Source organism: Chelonoidis abingdonii, chromosome 3 (genome assembly GCF_003597395.2).
Source record: "Chelonoidis abingdonii isolate Lonesome George chromosome 3, CheloAbing_2.0, whole genome shotgun sequence".
Taxonomy (NCBI): domain Eukaryota; kingdom Metazoa; phylum Chordata; order Testudines; family Testudinidae; genus Chelonoidis; species Chelonoidis abingdonii.
In genome coordinates, this window is record NC_133771.1 from 202,139,312 (window position 1) to 202,154,254 (window position 14,943).

At 42.6% G+C, this 14,943-nt stretch overlaps 1 protein-coding gene across 3 annotated transcripts in view; it reads left to right on the plus strand.

Annotated features, from left to right (window-relative positions):
* Positions 1-14,943, plus strand: part of SERTAD2 (SERTA domain containing 2) — a 114,923-nt gene that overhangs the window by 82,657 nt on the left and 17,323 nt on the right. Inside the window, exon 1 of one of the 3 annotated variants that reach the window (XM_032776563.2) lies at positions 6,197-6,534. The exons of the other annotated variants lie outside the window; for them this stretch is intronic. The gene's annotated coding sequence lies outside the window, so the exon portion shown is untranslated. Of the gene's footprint in view, positions 1-6,196; positions 6,535-14,943 lie in introns of those variants that run through there. 3 annotated transcript variants of the gene reach the window in all.

Genomic DNA, 14,943 nt, shown 5'->3' on the forward strand with positions numbered 1-14,943 from the left:
ATTCAGTTCAATACAAAATCATTCCATGAGAATGCTGTTAACAACTAGGTTTGTAACTAGAATTACCTGGTGAAATCTCACAAAACACTAGTGTCCAATACATTTTAAAATGGGTAAAGGATCACACTAGAAATGTAACAAAAACTTTTTTTTTACTGATTCTTTTTGAAAAATTAAGAGATGTAGATGTTCAAACTAATATTGCAGCCTCAGTATTGCTGTTGTTTCCTAATCAGCATGCATCTTGGTATTCAAATGTTATTGATTAGTTCATAATCGTCTAATTACTTTGAGAAGAACCAAAAATCTGCAGCTGTAAATGCCTGTGTATGTAACACCTGGGTTCTGGGTAAGGATACCAGTGACAGGCCTGCTGCAGCAATTCTTACTCCGGTGAGTTTTGCCTAAGTAAGGAGTTCAAAGGTGAGCCTTGTAATGGTAACATTATGCTAATACTTCAATATCAAATATTTGAAAGCGTAAAAGAGCCTAATCTATCCTGTGGATGTTTTTACCAATCAAAGCAAAGGTGTGAGGCTATGCTTGGACTCAGTTGTAGCAAACACAGTGCAGGCTATCTTCCTGTGGCGTTCATGTTTTAGTAGACTTGTTGTTATGCCCTGCATCCAGACTAGGTCTGCATTCAGTCAACTTAGCAGCAATACCTTCTGGGAAAACATTGCTCACACCATTCCAAACTGTGGTGCATTGTGGGTGATTGCTAACTGTCCTCTGGGAGGACTTGTGCATGCCTAGGAAGATTATGGTCAAACTTCCAGAATTCCTTCATGTTCTAGGAGCCTCTATCAACTTATTTCTCTGTGCAGCAACACCTGTCTCAGTCCCCAGTTGTTTCTATGCTGACCAACATGGTTTAGGTGAACCTCTTGTAGGCATTGTGGAGAATGAGGGAGTTGTGTGTAGTGTTTGTCACAAATCTCATTCGCCCCTTAGATTATCTATTTGATATTAACTTGCTTGAATGGCAGGAGTTAAATCAAAGGAGGCTGTAAAGGCGGAACCAATCCAGGGGAAATGAAACAATGAGAAAGATAAAGCTCCTTGAGGAAACAACTATCAGTTGGGGAATACTCCAGCCGGCTCCATCCGGACTGGAGTGGCTGGCTCTTTCCAAGGCTGACCCTAAGATCAAATGGGATCCTAAACCTCAAAGATGCTGGGGAAAGAGGGGTTGAGTGAGTGGTTGTAGGCTACCCAGGGAATGTCCGGGAAAGCTGACCATCTGACTGACACCAGAGACGGGGAGATTGCTGCAGCAGGATAGGCTGCTTCTTCCTGATAGAGACAAAGGGTACGTCCAGACTATCCGCCGTATTGGCGGGTAGCGATCGATTTTCGGGGATCGATATATCATGTCTCATCTAGATGCGGTATATCGATCCCTAAACACGCTCCCGTCGACTCCAGAATTCCACCGGAGCGAGCGGCAGTAGCAGAGTTGACATGGGAAGCCGCGGACGTCGATCCTGCGCCGTGAGGACCCGAGGTAAATCGATCCAAGATACTTCAACTTCAGCTACGTTATTCATGTAGCTGAAGTTGCGTATCATAGATCGATACCCCCCTCCTCCCCCAGTGTAGACCAGCCCAAAGTTAACTGGGCTGAGGGGAACTTGCAACAGCTGTCAAGGAAAGTTTAAGGTACAACTAAGACCTGTGTGTGGGCCTCTTATTGTTTTTACCCTTTGTTCTATACGCTTTGCGGAATAAAAAAGGCTTAGTTTTGAAGACACTGTGTCTGTCTATGTCACTGCAAACCTAGACTGTCTCACACCTGAAAGGAAAGTATTACAGATGCCAAAACCAAGTTGAACCTGTGTTGTTAGCACGGTTCAGAACCGAGGGGCCGACATCCAAAGTGGTTGCATTGCCTGGCTCCACTCTTGAGTGAGGTGCAGGAAGCTAGTGCCGTCCCTTAAACGATGTACTTCGGAGGGACTGAAAGGGGTCTAAGGCTGAGTTCACCCTAGAGCTGTAATAGCAGGATCTGGTCAGTTTGATCTTGAGGCAGTAGAGTTTTGTTACAGAGAAGCCACGTTCACAGTGTGGGACAGCCAATGGTAGGCTAATCTGATATATGTAGTGTAAACTTTGTGCACACTGGCAGTGACATATTGACCTGATATAGTGGAGCCCAAGGGCTTGTCTGCACTATCCGCCGGATTGGTGGGCAGCAATTGATCCATTGGGGGTCAATTTATTGCATCTCTAGTATAGATGCGATTAAATTGACCGCTGAGCGCTCTTCCGTCGATTCCACCAGAACGAGGAGCGCAAGCAGAGTCAACGGGTGAGCGTCAGCTGTTGAAGACACCGCGGTAAGTATGTAAGTATGTCGACTTCAGCTATGCTTTTCACGTAGCTGAAGTTGCATATCTTAGATTGACCCTGCAGAGTAGTGTAGACAAGCCATCAGTTGTGCTGAAGCTCCTAGGCTACATAGCATGTGTGACGACACCCAGTTGAGGGACTTTTGTGCACAGACGCAGGATGTACTATATTCCCACTGGAGGGAACAATTGTGTTACAACATGACCAAAAAAACTCTCATCAAGAAAAGTCCAGTGGGGTCGCTCACCGTTATAAGCAGAAGGGTAGGTAATCCTGATTTTTCTTCAGTCTGGTGTACATTGGGAGCAACTCCATTGAAATCAGTAGCATTATACCAGTTTAAAACTGATATAGACTCTGGCCCTATGCCATGCAATATATAACTGCAAGACTGGGCCCTTAGATATCGGAACCAAACCCAACTGCTTCTTTAGCAAACTCACTGGCGTGCAGAAGCTGAAAGTTAATTGTAAACTTTTTGAATTCCATGGTGCAGGCCTCTGTAGTCTGATGTATCGTATAGGCAACACACGCAGGGCCAGATTCTACTCTTAATTACACCAGTATAAATCTGGAGTAACTCTGATGAAAGTAATGGAATTACTCCAGATTTCCACCAGTGTAACTAAGAGAAGAATTGGACTCAGTGGATTTACTCCAAAATGACAGTAGCCTAAAAAAATACATCAGAATCTGGCCTCTCCATTTATAGAGTTAATCACCTAGTGTAGGAGTGGTAGTAGTAGGCGTTGTAGCACCCACTATGTGCCTTGGCCTTCTTTTATGAAAGATATTGGAGAGAATCTATTCATAATACTGTCTGAAATGTTAAATCTAACAATTATTGTAGGCCAAATCTGTTCATAGTTTCTCTGGTGTAAATCCACTGAAATCAAAGGGTTACTCAGGATGTTCATTCACGCAACAGAGAGCAAAACTGAGCAGATACAGCACGTGACAATTTTAAATATACATAAAAATATGTAGTGGCTTATGAGAATGCTGAAACCTGCCTGAGTCTTTGCTATATCACAGTTCAGTTCAGCAATAAAATGAAGTTACTTTTTTTTTTTTTTTTTGCCTTCGAGACAAGATTTGCTTCCTTCAAGCAGACAGAAGGTTATCTTATCTGCTGGATAGTATCCAGCCATCAGAAAGACTACTATTAATTTTTTCCTGCTTCCGATCAATTCATGAGCCACTTATCAAAATTCAATAAATGGTTCATGAATTGCTTTGCAAATCTGCTTCAGTGCTACCTCTGTATCACAGGAGATTATAGGTATTATTTCATTTGATTTCCTCAAAATAAGTGACTGACAGGGAGGGAGGAATGGGAAAGAACACTAAGATATGAGGAGGCCTCCAAAATACACAGCTCTGGTGGAAATGGAAAAGCACCAATGCTTCAGGTCTAATATTTTTTTAATGATGTATGCCATAACCATGTGAAGTGAAGTACCATCTAAAAATGACCCTAAAAGACTAGAAATTTAAATTATAAATTACCTGTCTTTTTAAATTATAATTTAAAAATTAGTAAAATCTTCAGCGGTTTCTTATTGTAATTTTCATTTCAAAATGTTTTGACTTTGTGGATTTTATGTGCATGCAGCTTCCAGCTAAATTCAACTTTTTTCAAAAGTATGATTCTTCTTTCAGTTCTCTGGTTGAAAATTGCAACAAGATCATAAATTGAATTGATTGCGAATCATTCCAGAACATGTTGAACATAATACCTAAACTTGTCGTGATATTAATGACTAATGACCTCCTTTATGTTAGGTTTTAAAGCTTTATTGTCACAAAATACTGGTTTAGTGGACCAAAATGATCTGAGATGCTTTTGGGGTTGCAGCCAAAATGTTAAGGTGTTTGTATTGCCTTTTATAATCCTGTCTAGAAATGCATTTTAAAACATAATCGTTTAGGTAACTTATAACAGTCTTTCTTTGCAGATAACACATGGTTCAAAGCTTTCCCCCTTCAAGTCTTTATGCATTTGGACACACCCATTTGGCCTAATTTTGTGCATGGGCATATATCTGTAAAGCCAAATTTAGAATCTAGGATTCTATAGAGGGAAGAAAAATCACTATCAAAATTAATTTCCGAGGTAAAAATATATTTCCAAGATGAGGGAGAACAAGTGTGCACAGGTTTCTCTGCTAATTTAATTGTCTCTACTAGTTTGTTTTAAAACCACATAACCCTTTTTTGAAAAGGTGAGGTGTTTGAGGGCACTATGACACCCAAAGGAAGTCTGTGAACTAAGAATTTAATAACAATCCAAGTACTGCCACTGACTTGCTGTGTTACCTTTTTCATGATTTAATTTCTCTGTATCTGTTTCCCCTTCTGTAAAATGGGTGTAATACATAATTAACTGCACAGGATTCCATTAGTGAGTGTACAGTGCACTGATCAAGGCACTATTTTTCTGTTCATAGAGGGGAATGTGTGCACCTTGTTTTTCTGTTTGTATAGTTTTAGAAGCTACAATACAAAACTCTGAAAAACCAAAACACATTCTTAACTCTGAAATAGAAGAGACAGGGGTCTAGGCCAGTGGTTCTCAACAGGGGTATGCATACCCCGGGGATGCACAGAAGTCTTCTGGAAGTAGATCAACTCATTTAGATATTTGCCTAGTTTTACAACAGGCTACATAAAAAGCACTAGCAAAGTCAGTACAAACTAAAATTTCATAGTGACTTGTTTATATTGCTCTATATACTATATGTTGAAATGTAAGTACGTTTGTCAATAGGTTTATTTTATAATTGTATGGTAACAATGAGAAAGTAATTTTTCTGTAATAACGTGCTGTGACACTTTTGTATTTTTATGCCTGATTTTGTAAGCAAGTAGTTTTTAAGTGAGGTGAAACCAAGGGGGGGGGGGGGGGGCAGGCAGGCCTCTAGAATACAAATCAGACTCCTAAAAGGGCTACCTTAGTCTGGAAAAGTTGAGAACTGATCTAGGCCAGTCCTTCCTTTTGCAGCCCACAGACAAACTCGATGAAGGCTTTGACCTGGGGAAGGCGTGGGGGATTCATCAGGACACTGCTGACTCGTCTCTAAAGAGCCTTGAGATTGAAAAGAACATTTCCAGAAGTAGAAGGGAACTCGGGACCTTACAAGCCCACTGCTCTGCTTGTGTTTTTCTGCTGCACCCCGGCCTCAGTTGCGCAACTCGCTGGGATTTCTCCTCCTTCACCTAACAGTGGGATCTCCTAGCAGTCGCCGGGGGTGGGGTTTCTAGCTGATGCTTGAGGAACCTAGAGAAAGTCCAGCACAACTTCGGTGCCCAATCGGCCCTTCCACTTTTTGCACACGCCAATGCCTGAGGCCCTCCCGGAGGCCGGGCAGCGCTCCAGCCCGCCCCCCTCCCCGCCTGCCTGCGAGCTGCGGGGGCAGGCCCCCAGCTGTTGTTCCTCCGGCGGAGCCTGCCCGCTGCTGCAGGAGCTCGCCGCGCTCCAGCCCGACTTGTAGACCAGTCCCAAGTTGTCGGATAGCTCGAATGCTTCTCATAGTTGTGGTTGCGCTGCGCAGGCCGGCTGCGCGGTGCGTCCCGGCCCCTGCCTTTTGTCCCCGCCTGCGCCTGGGGCCGCTGCGCGCACCCCAGCAGGTGCCCCCCCCGGGGGGGGGCTCGGGGAGGTGCTGCCGCTGGCTCCCAGCCTCTCCCCGGCGGGCAGCGCCGGGCTCTCCCGGGACAAAGGCACGTGCAGGGATCCCGGGGAGCGCAGCTCCGCCTCGCCGTGGCCGGCCCCGCCCAGGGATGCGCCGCTGCTTTCCCAGCCCTGCTGCGGGAGCCGGGGGAGGAGGAGGAGGAGGAGCAGCAGCAGGCGGCGGAGGGGGGAGACTAGCACAGGGGCGGAGCTTCGCCGTGAGCCAGGGGGCGAGGAGCTCGCCAGAGCCTCACTCGCTCCGCGCGTCACTCTGCATGGCAAGTGCTGGGCACACGGGCTGCTCTCCGCCCCCCCGCCCGCCTCCATTGTATAATGCTTCGTGAGCGCGGCGGCAGCGGGGAGAAACCAGCGGCTTAAATCCTCAAGCTGCCTCCGCTCCATCCCACCCGCCCCCTGTCCCCGCCAGCGAGCGAGCGAGCGACATATGGAGCGGGTGTAGGGTCGGAGCGTGCAGACCCTGATGCTTTAGTTCTCAGGTGGAACTGCATGTGGTAAGTTCAACTCTCTGCGCGGGGGGGCTTTGCTGTCCAGCTGCCGGGGGCGGCTGGGACTGCAGGTGCTGGGGGGAGGAGGAAGTGGGGAGGTGCTGGGGAGAAAAGTGTGTGTTTGTTTTTGTGTGTGTGGGGGGGGGGGTCGGTACGTAATAACACAATGACACCGGTGCTGTGTCTACAAACAATCGATTTCCCTTGGTTAGCACTAAAGACAAAAACTCTGCAAGAAGTGGCTTGGGGGCGGGGGGAGCCACGGGTCTAGTTTTTTTTTTTTTTTTTTTTTTTTTTTTGCAGTATTTGTAATCCTCAGGAGCGAGGATCTGCCCCCTCCAGAGGCGGCTGGGCTCTGAGGGGGATGAGCAGAAAAAAGGATCCTGTTAAAAGGACTGTCTCCAAATGTGTGTGTGTGTGGTTTAAATGTGTACGTACTTTCTCAAGGGGGGTTGTTGGGCAGCGCTCTGGGAGCGCTGCGCGTTAGTGTTCCCAGAGCCGTGTTTACCTCCAACTTGCAGAAACAGTCTGTGCTGTAATAACTTTCAGTATGGGCCGGAGAGCTCTGGAAACCGGCAAGAGACAAGGTGCAAAATAAGCTGCATCTTGCAATCTGCCCCCACGTTTCCTCCCTCCCTTCCCCCACTGCCTTCAGACCCTGGCAGACAAGACTTGGGAGTCCCCCTGGAAGTGTGTATCTTTGCAGGGCAAACTAAAGGGTTTGGAGAGGGTTCTGAATCTAGCAGACTTCAGATATGTTGGAGCTGAAACGACTTACGCTGGTGGAGGCTCTGCCTGTCCCAGATACGTTAGAGAAGAGCTGGATTAGTCCATGCTTGGTGTCTGTGTGGCATCAGGGCAGGGGGTTATTGTGCCTTTTCATCGAGCAGCAGTGCATTTATATTTCTCCTCGATAGAAGCAATGCCAGCAGAGGAAAAACATGCCGGGTGTGTGTGTGTGTGTGTGTGTGTGTGTTGGAGAACAAGATTTGATCACTTTTTTTTTAGTGGTAATGTCAGCACATCAAGGAATACGCAGATTTAGGGAATGCTGGAAGCATTTTACTCAAAGCAAGAATTATTTTATTCTTCTGCAGTGCCTGTTGGTTTCAAAATGACTTATGCTTTATTTGCATGAATATTTTGGGATTTGTAAAAGTCGATTTCTGGCTGTTGGGGTGTCCTGAGATTTTAGCATTTCTTGTGTGTCACTCACTGGTCCTTGTGGAAACATGAGTCTTTCAAGGGAAAGGCATTCATTTGTAGTGCATATTACATGCTATAGTTCTTGTATTTTGTGATGCGAGGAGAGTTTTGATAGGAAGTACCAAATTGTTCATGTGCAGTTATGGAGAAGCCTGGAGTGGTTGATTACAGTTTGGACTCCAGGTCTGATCAGCTGATGGTGCAAAATGAAATTGCTAGTTTGTTTCCTCCCAGGTGGAGGTTGTTGCCTTTACAAAGTCATGACATAGAAAGTGGTATGAGTTGCTGCACTTGGCAATTCGTGTTCAGAGGAGTCCAAAGCAACAGTCAGGCATCCCTCACCTAGGGCCTATCCATTGTGTATTGAAATCACTGGACAAACTCTCACTGACTCCAGTGGATTTTGTATTCTGCCCCAACAGCATACCTGTAATACTCACAGTGCAGAGGACTGATTCTCCCATCACACCGATTTAACACTAGTGTAGTCTAACTCCAGTTAAGTCAGTGGAGCCACTTCTGATTTTACATGGGTTAAAGTGACAGAAGAATCAGGTTCATAGTTTTTCGTTTCAGCGTGCATTTTGCATAAAACTCCCTACATCCAGACAAAGTGTATAGAGGGTACAGAAATTGTACACAAGGTACACAACCCTACCTCACTTTCTGATCTAGTGCCATCAGGATTTTCAGATGGTAAAGTAATTGCATAACTAATTAAGTTTTCTTATAGCTTGCTGCTTAACATACAAATATTGCTTTATAAACTAAGCAGTTGATTAGGTAGCTCTTCCTGCTCACAGTAAAAGTGATATTTTTTCAGGCATAATAAAACAAGCTTGGTGTCTTCTGAGCCTGATTTACCTTTCTCAGCTAGTATTAATACTGTCACTCCCTCTATTAGAGATGGAAGGAGGATTAGTAGCTTATGATGCTGGACAGGTACATTAGGGCCTGTATCCTAGGGAACACTTCCATTGTCCAGACAAGTATTGCAGCATCTAACATAACAGCTGCAGTTTCCTCCTTTAGAGCCTGATTCTACTTCCATGTAAGTCAATAGCAAAACTTCCAATTGTCTTCAGTAGAAGCAGAATTACGCTCTTTGGAGAATGAAGCTATACCTTGTGCTTATTAAAGTACTCCTTTTGATTTTCACGTCAAGCTGATTTTTATTCACTCAGAAGTTGTTTAAAAAACAGACAAACAAAAGAAACTTCTTAGCCTAAACGTATGTAGGTTTGTCTTTATTTAAAACCATTTCAATATACAGAATTAAACAAGTGTATATGCCGATTTATTGTGAAGTGTCCTGTGTTCCTTAGACGCTTGCTGCTATTAGCATGATTTACCCAAAATATAAGATAATGAGTTTTTCACAATGCTTTTGATGGAAGTAATACAAATAATGCATAAGACTCAAGTACTGAAAATGATTGCTTGAAAGGCATCCCACAATTGGGCACACTGTGCTAAAATCAGTCAACATGAGAACTCAAACTTTATAATGTAGGTTGACATTTTCTTTAAGTGAAGTTTCATCTCCATTGGATGCACAGATCTTAGTAGTATCTAGCTGAACTACTTTGCCAACAATTAATGAGCCTTTTTTTTTTTGTGAATCATTTATCTGAAAAACAATTTAGAATGTTGTTTTATATTTCACACTGATGTATAATGCTTTGCCATAGTCCATGACTAGGAGTGCTGAAGGAAGGCAGGTAATCCAGAGTTGTGATGACCATTTTTCATTTAGGTAACATATACTACAGTGTAGCTTTTCATAAAAGGGAATGCATCCCTTCAAAGGTATAGACAATCTTCTGATGACCCACTTACTTTTATAAGTTCTTTTTAATGCAGGTATGCTATCTTGTGAGTTAGTTTATATTTGTAAGCCGGGCGCAAAAGGAGACCGCTTCAGTGGCAACAGTTTCTTGGCCAAAAAAAAAATCAATCTGTGCCAGAAACAGCAGACTTCAATTGCTGAGTCCAAAGATCATGAATGCACTAAAGAAAAGAAAGCAAGGTCCAGTTTAAAGGGAAGCCAGCTGGTAATAGTGCAAATCCTTAGTGTAGCTGATCCTCTCACTAACTATTGGTTTATAAAAAGTGGAATCTGCAAATCTGAGAATGCTAGGTGTGTTGGGGGGTGTGTGTGTTTTTTTTTTAATAGATGCAATTGACATATTTCTACCAATAGTTATTTTACAAGTACACTGATCAATCAGGAAAAGTATAGCTGCTTTTGAACAGAAGGGCCTGCTTCTTCTGAATGGAGAAAGACCTGTTAGTGTATATACTTTTTTACCTGTTATAAATGAAGTGAACTTTAATGTTTGCCACAACTGGTCTTCCTTTTTTTTTGTTTTGTTTTGTTTTTTCCCAGCATTACCAGTGCAGTCAGCAAAAAATAATATGTAATATAAATGGAACACAAACTGTTACTGCAACATTCTGATTGCACAGTCTCTGAAAAGTCCAGAGAAGCCAAAATCAAAGTGACTGTACAGCCTTTGGATTGTAAGGATGTTGTGGTGGGCAGGCATTTTGTTCTGTATTTGTATAGTGCCTGCCACACGGGGGCCCAGGGCCATGACTGGGGTTTCTGGGCACTACCACAATATAGATAATATGTGACTGTGGTAGGTACATTACATGGCTAGGTTCTGCTCTCCGTTACAGTGGTGTAACTCTGTTGAAGTCTTTTAGCCAGAACCTCAGTCCCATTACAACCCTGTTGTGCCTTTGGAAAAGCTGGGATGGCCTCTCCCAGGGGGCTTTGGAGTTCAGTTTTTATATTACTTTAAGTGTCATATGTTTCATTCTGTGTAATAAGTGGGAGCCAGATCCTACTGGGCTTACTTACACATCAGTGAATGAACCGGATTTGGTCCCGTTTCCTGCGTTTCCTGTTAAGAAAAAAACAGCAAAAGAGAAATGTTACGACATATATAAAAATTATATGAAGCAGATACAAGTGCATGACCAGAATCTTTAAAAACTGCTTTTTAAAAAACGGAGTGACGGAAAATGGTACTAATTTGATCAAAGGAATTTTGCATGAGGTAGGTTTAGACCCTTCCTTCTATTGGACATGTGTTCAGTCACTACAGTGTTTAAGGAAAGGATTTCATTTCCTCAGATTTAATACCTGACAGGATTATCTGTAACAAACCAAACATTTTTCTTTGAGCCATGATTTTCAATCCATGGTAAAACAATTGTGCTGCAGGAGCCGAACAGACTTTCAACTGAAATGTGATTAGCATCTATGATTTGCTAACATCCAACTTTTTCTTAGTAGTTTTTTCACACTGCTCTTTTTGCAACTCTTTCCCTTGCACAGGAGGCAGTAAGATTGTTGAGTGAACTGCACTATAGAAAGAAACGCCCATGATTGGAGGTAAACTATGTGGATATGTAGGGGTGGGGGTTAGAAGGAGTGTGGAGGGCATATTCGAAACAGACTGTGCAGTTGCTACAGCAGGTCTGACTAGTTTTAAATGCCTAAAGGCAGCTTTGTCTTAACTGTAGGTAGCTGCAAAAATGAAGTTCTTAAATCTAATTCATAAATATGGCAACATCTTCCTGTGTTCTCATGCACTCAGTATTTTTCACATGTGTTGAGGATAGCCCCTCCCCCTGGGAAAATATTTTTTTCTTTAAAATATATAATATTTTAATATTTTAAAATATACATTTTTCTTTTATTAGAGTAAGTCTCCTTAATTCATCATAAAAAGGAGACTTTGGTGTGCATGAAATCCACCCGAGTGTTTTCAACAGTAGTAAAATTTGCTTCCTTATTGCACTGAGAGTGTGTGTGTGACAATCTGCAGTATTTAAGCATTCACTGTAATGTGATTTGCTGCAAATCAGCACATGTCCCCTTGTCTTTCCTCTCGCCAAGAGCAGTAACTTATATCACTCACAGTCAGGAGGGCTTTGAACAGGGGGCAACTTTAGTACCCCACCCTCCTGTGGATACAATAATTTTACTTCTGTTACCTTCCTGTGATGAGATGCATAGCCTCTGAAACACTCCAACCCCCATATATTTGGGACATTGTTGCTTCTAAGATTACACACACACACATTTGCAATATTTTGTGCAATGTACAGAAGGGAACATTATACCTTTTTGTATTTTTAAACTTAACCCTTGGTTGTCTGGTGTGATGCCTTAGTTGTGAGTGCAAAAAGACATGCACAATACACAGTTGCTGTGTTGGGTTACATTTTTTTTTCTAGTCTCTAACTCTGAAAGAAAACTAATGTAATGTGGAATCTGGCTGTGATGTATGATTTGTATCTGGCTTAAAGGAGAAATGCAACTTAGAACACTTTCTCTTTTCTTTTTATTCTGTTCTTCTGATGTTACTTTTCTGGGAAATGTGGGCCAACTTCTCATCCCCCAAATGCACACACTGTATCAGTGTTTAAGTTACAGTATTCCAAGCTAACTGACCTGTATTAGTGAGGCTTTAAAATGTGGAATTGATCCTAAAATGTGCCATAAAATATAAGTGGATAATAGGATAAAACCGTGTAGGTCTAGCGTGACAGTTTTTTCTGAGGATATTAGCACTTCAATTACTGGACATTATGCAGCTCGAGTGGGTTAATATTCATAATTATACTATTTTTGTGTGTCTATTTAGTTATTCTGACTGTGGAATCAAACAGAGACCATGAAAATTAAATCTCTCTGCCACTTACTTGCCATTGCCATAGGTTCATTATAGTTCAATGCTAGCCAAAGTTCCCTTTATCAGCTTTTGGAATTCTACTTCAGAAAACATGAAAACACACACTGTATTTCAACAAATGTGAGAGCTTTAGTGCACTAGATTGAAAGGCCAACAGTTGTCCACTTGTCTAACCTCATTTAATGCTGTCTTGGCAAACTTTCACATTGGTTCTTCGGGATCATTTTTTTCTGCTTGTGTTCACACGTGTGGTAGAGGCAGGATAATAGCTACTCCTCCTATTGAAATAAATTAAAATGTTTTATGCTCCTTTCTACTTATTATAAAGATTTGTTACATGTAATAATGCACAGATTCTTTAGTATCAGAACATTTGAAGCCCTCCGTTTGCAGTGCCTGGCACAAAAATAACAATTACCTCTGATTAGATGACGTATGTAAAACTAATGATCCTGAGGATTGTTGTGACCTGTCTGTTTGTTTAAAGCAATAGGTGCTTTGCTTATTAAAGCAAAAAATGTTGAAAACTACTCCTAAGCACATAAGAACAATCACTGTGAGAACAGCATCATGGAAATACTTTCTGTTATAGTCTGTTCATGGTTTTTTACTTTCAGTGGCAAGAAACTGGTTAACATATGAAACCTACAAGACAGAAGCTAAGATGATTTCCCATTGCTGACATGTAGTTTGCATTTTGTGCCACACTTTTCTTTACAGAAAAGAAAAAAAACAGTCTAGTTACTTCTTTTCAGTTTGACTGTGGTAACTTATGCAATACTCCATTTTCAAAGCTATAATATGCATTTTGGCAAACACTTCAGCTTCTGTTTTAAGTAGGGGGGAGGGGGTTCCCAGTGTGTTTTTATTAAGGGCCTAAAATGTGAGGGGAAAAACAAGGTACCTTTGGGGAAAAGACTCTATGAAAAGGCTGAAAGCAAGGACTCCATCCAAGTAATTATAACTACATGAGAAAAACTACCTTCCATTATACACAAAGGGGCCTCGTCTCCCTTTGATGCGCACATAACTCCCATTAACCTTTACAGGAATTGCATGCATCCAGGGAAGAATAGACTCTGAAGACTTTGGATCTTTAAATACATCAAGCAGACCATGACATGTATATGCCAATAAAGATGTCTTGTTTAACCAGCTGAACATGACACAGCACAGCCATACTCCATTGTTTAGCACATTAACAAAATTACAAGGGAGGAGGAAGGGAGGGAGGGATAAATAAGTGTTAAATATTTCAGCATCCCCCTTATCCTCTGAGTACAGTAGCATACCATGATCACAGGTTACAATTTTAACTGTGAAAGGAAAAGGTCTATTTGTTAGTACAGTAGGTCTTTCAGATTGTTTTGAATTTAATTTACAATTAAGCTGCGCCTGCCTTTTAGGTTCTTCATCATACGGATTCCTGAAGCCTCTGAAGACAGTAGGAATGGAGGACAATCAACTGGATTTGGTCCTAAAGCAGTGCCCAGTCATCTTAACTGTTGAGGCTTCACAGCTTTGAGAAACTGGGAACCGGGTTCTCCAAGTAGAAGTGCATGATGCTGCAGAGAGCCCCATGGGGTTGAGTGCGGTTTCATTCGGGGGTCTGCCCATGTGGTTCTCCTTTCAGGATTGTGGCCTGTAGCATTGCTGACTACTGGACAAGAGAGCCCCTTAATGTGAGACATTCTCAGAGACGTTGTAACTGAGTTCAGCCCCCTGAGGTAACATTGAATAGGCCCCATGGCATAGCTTCAGATAACAAAAAAGTCACCTGTTTTTTATCAGATTAGGATTATTCTGTACAGTCCATGCACCTTGATTAGCCTTGGATCCTATTTAGTTAATGCATTTCTTATTCTCTCCCTCAGAAGAAGTGCAGGGAACCAAAACATGATGTTTGAGATATTGGTGTTACTGTGTATTGGCAGCACAATTCACCATTTGAAAGGAGTCTGAACCATGTGTATACAGCATAATATAACTTGAGTCGTGCTTGGCAGGCCTGACAACTTCCTCAGCACTGCCACGTGGAGATCCGAGTTTCGGAATAACCTCAGTCTCGCTCTTCACGTTGGCTGAGACGAGTCCTTGCAGAGCTAACGCTCCCGTTCTGCCAGGGGAGAATGTGCTCTTTTTTTCCCAGTGCTCCCAGGCAGCATTGCAGATTCAGTGTAGGAATCCTGGTTTTGCCTTCGTTGGTTTGCAGTGTGGACAGATTTTCCGGGAAAAGAGTAATGAGGACTTTGGACAAAGAGGTGCCCCCAGGATAAGGCCGTGTCTGTGTTTTGCGAATATTTTCCCCTCGTTGCCAATGCCAGTGGTAGCAATGGTGTAAATGAGCTGCCAGTGTATTTCACAGTGTTAGCTACTCTTGCCCCAAGCAGGTCTAAATTATGTCTGTGGTCATAGGGTCCATACTAGCACTCCAACTAGTGGAGCTGAGCCAGAGTGAGCAATGGTAGCAAATTTTTGCATGAAACTCCCTAGTTGT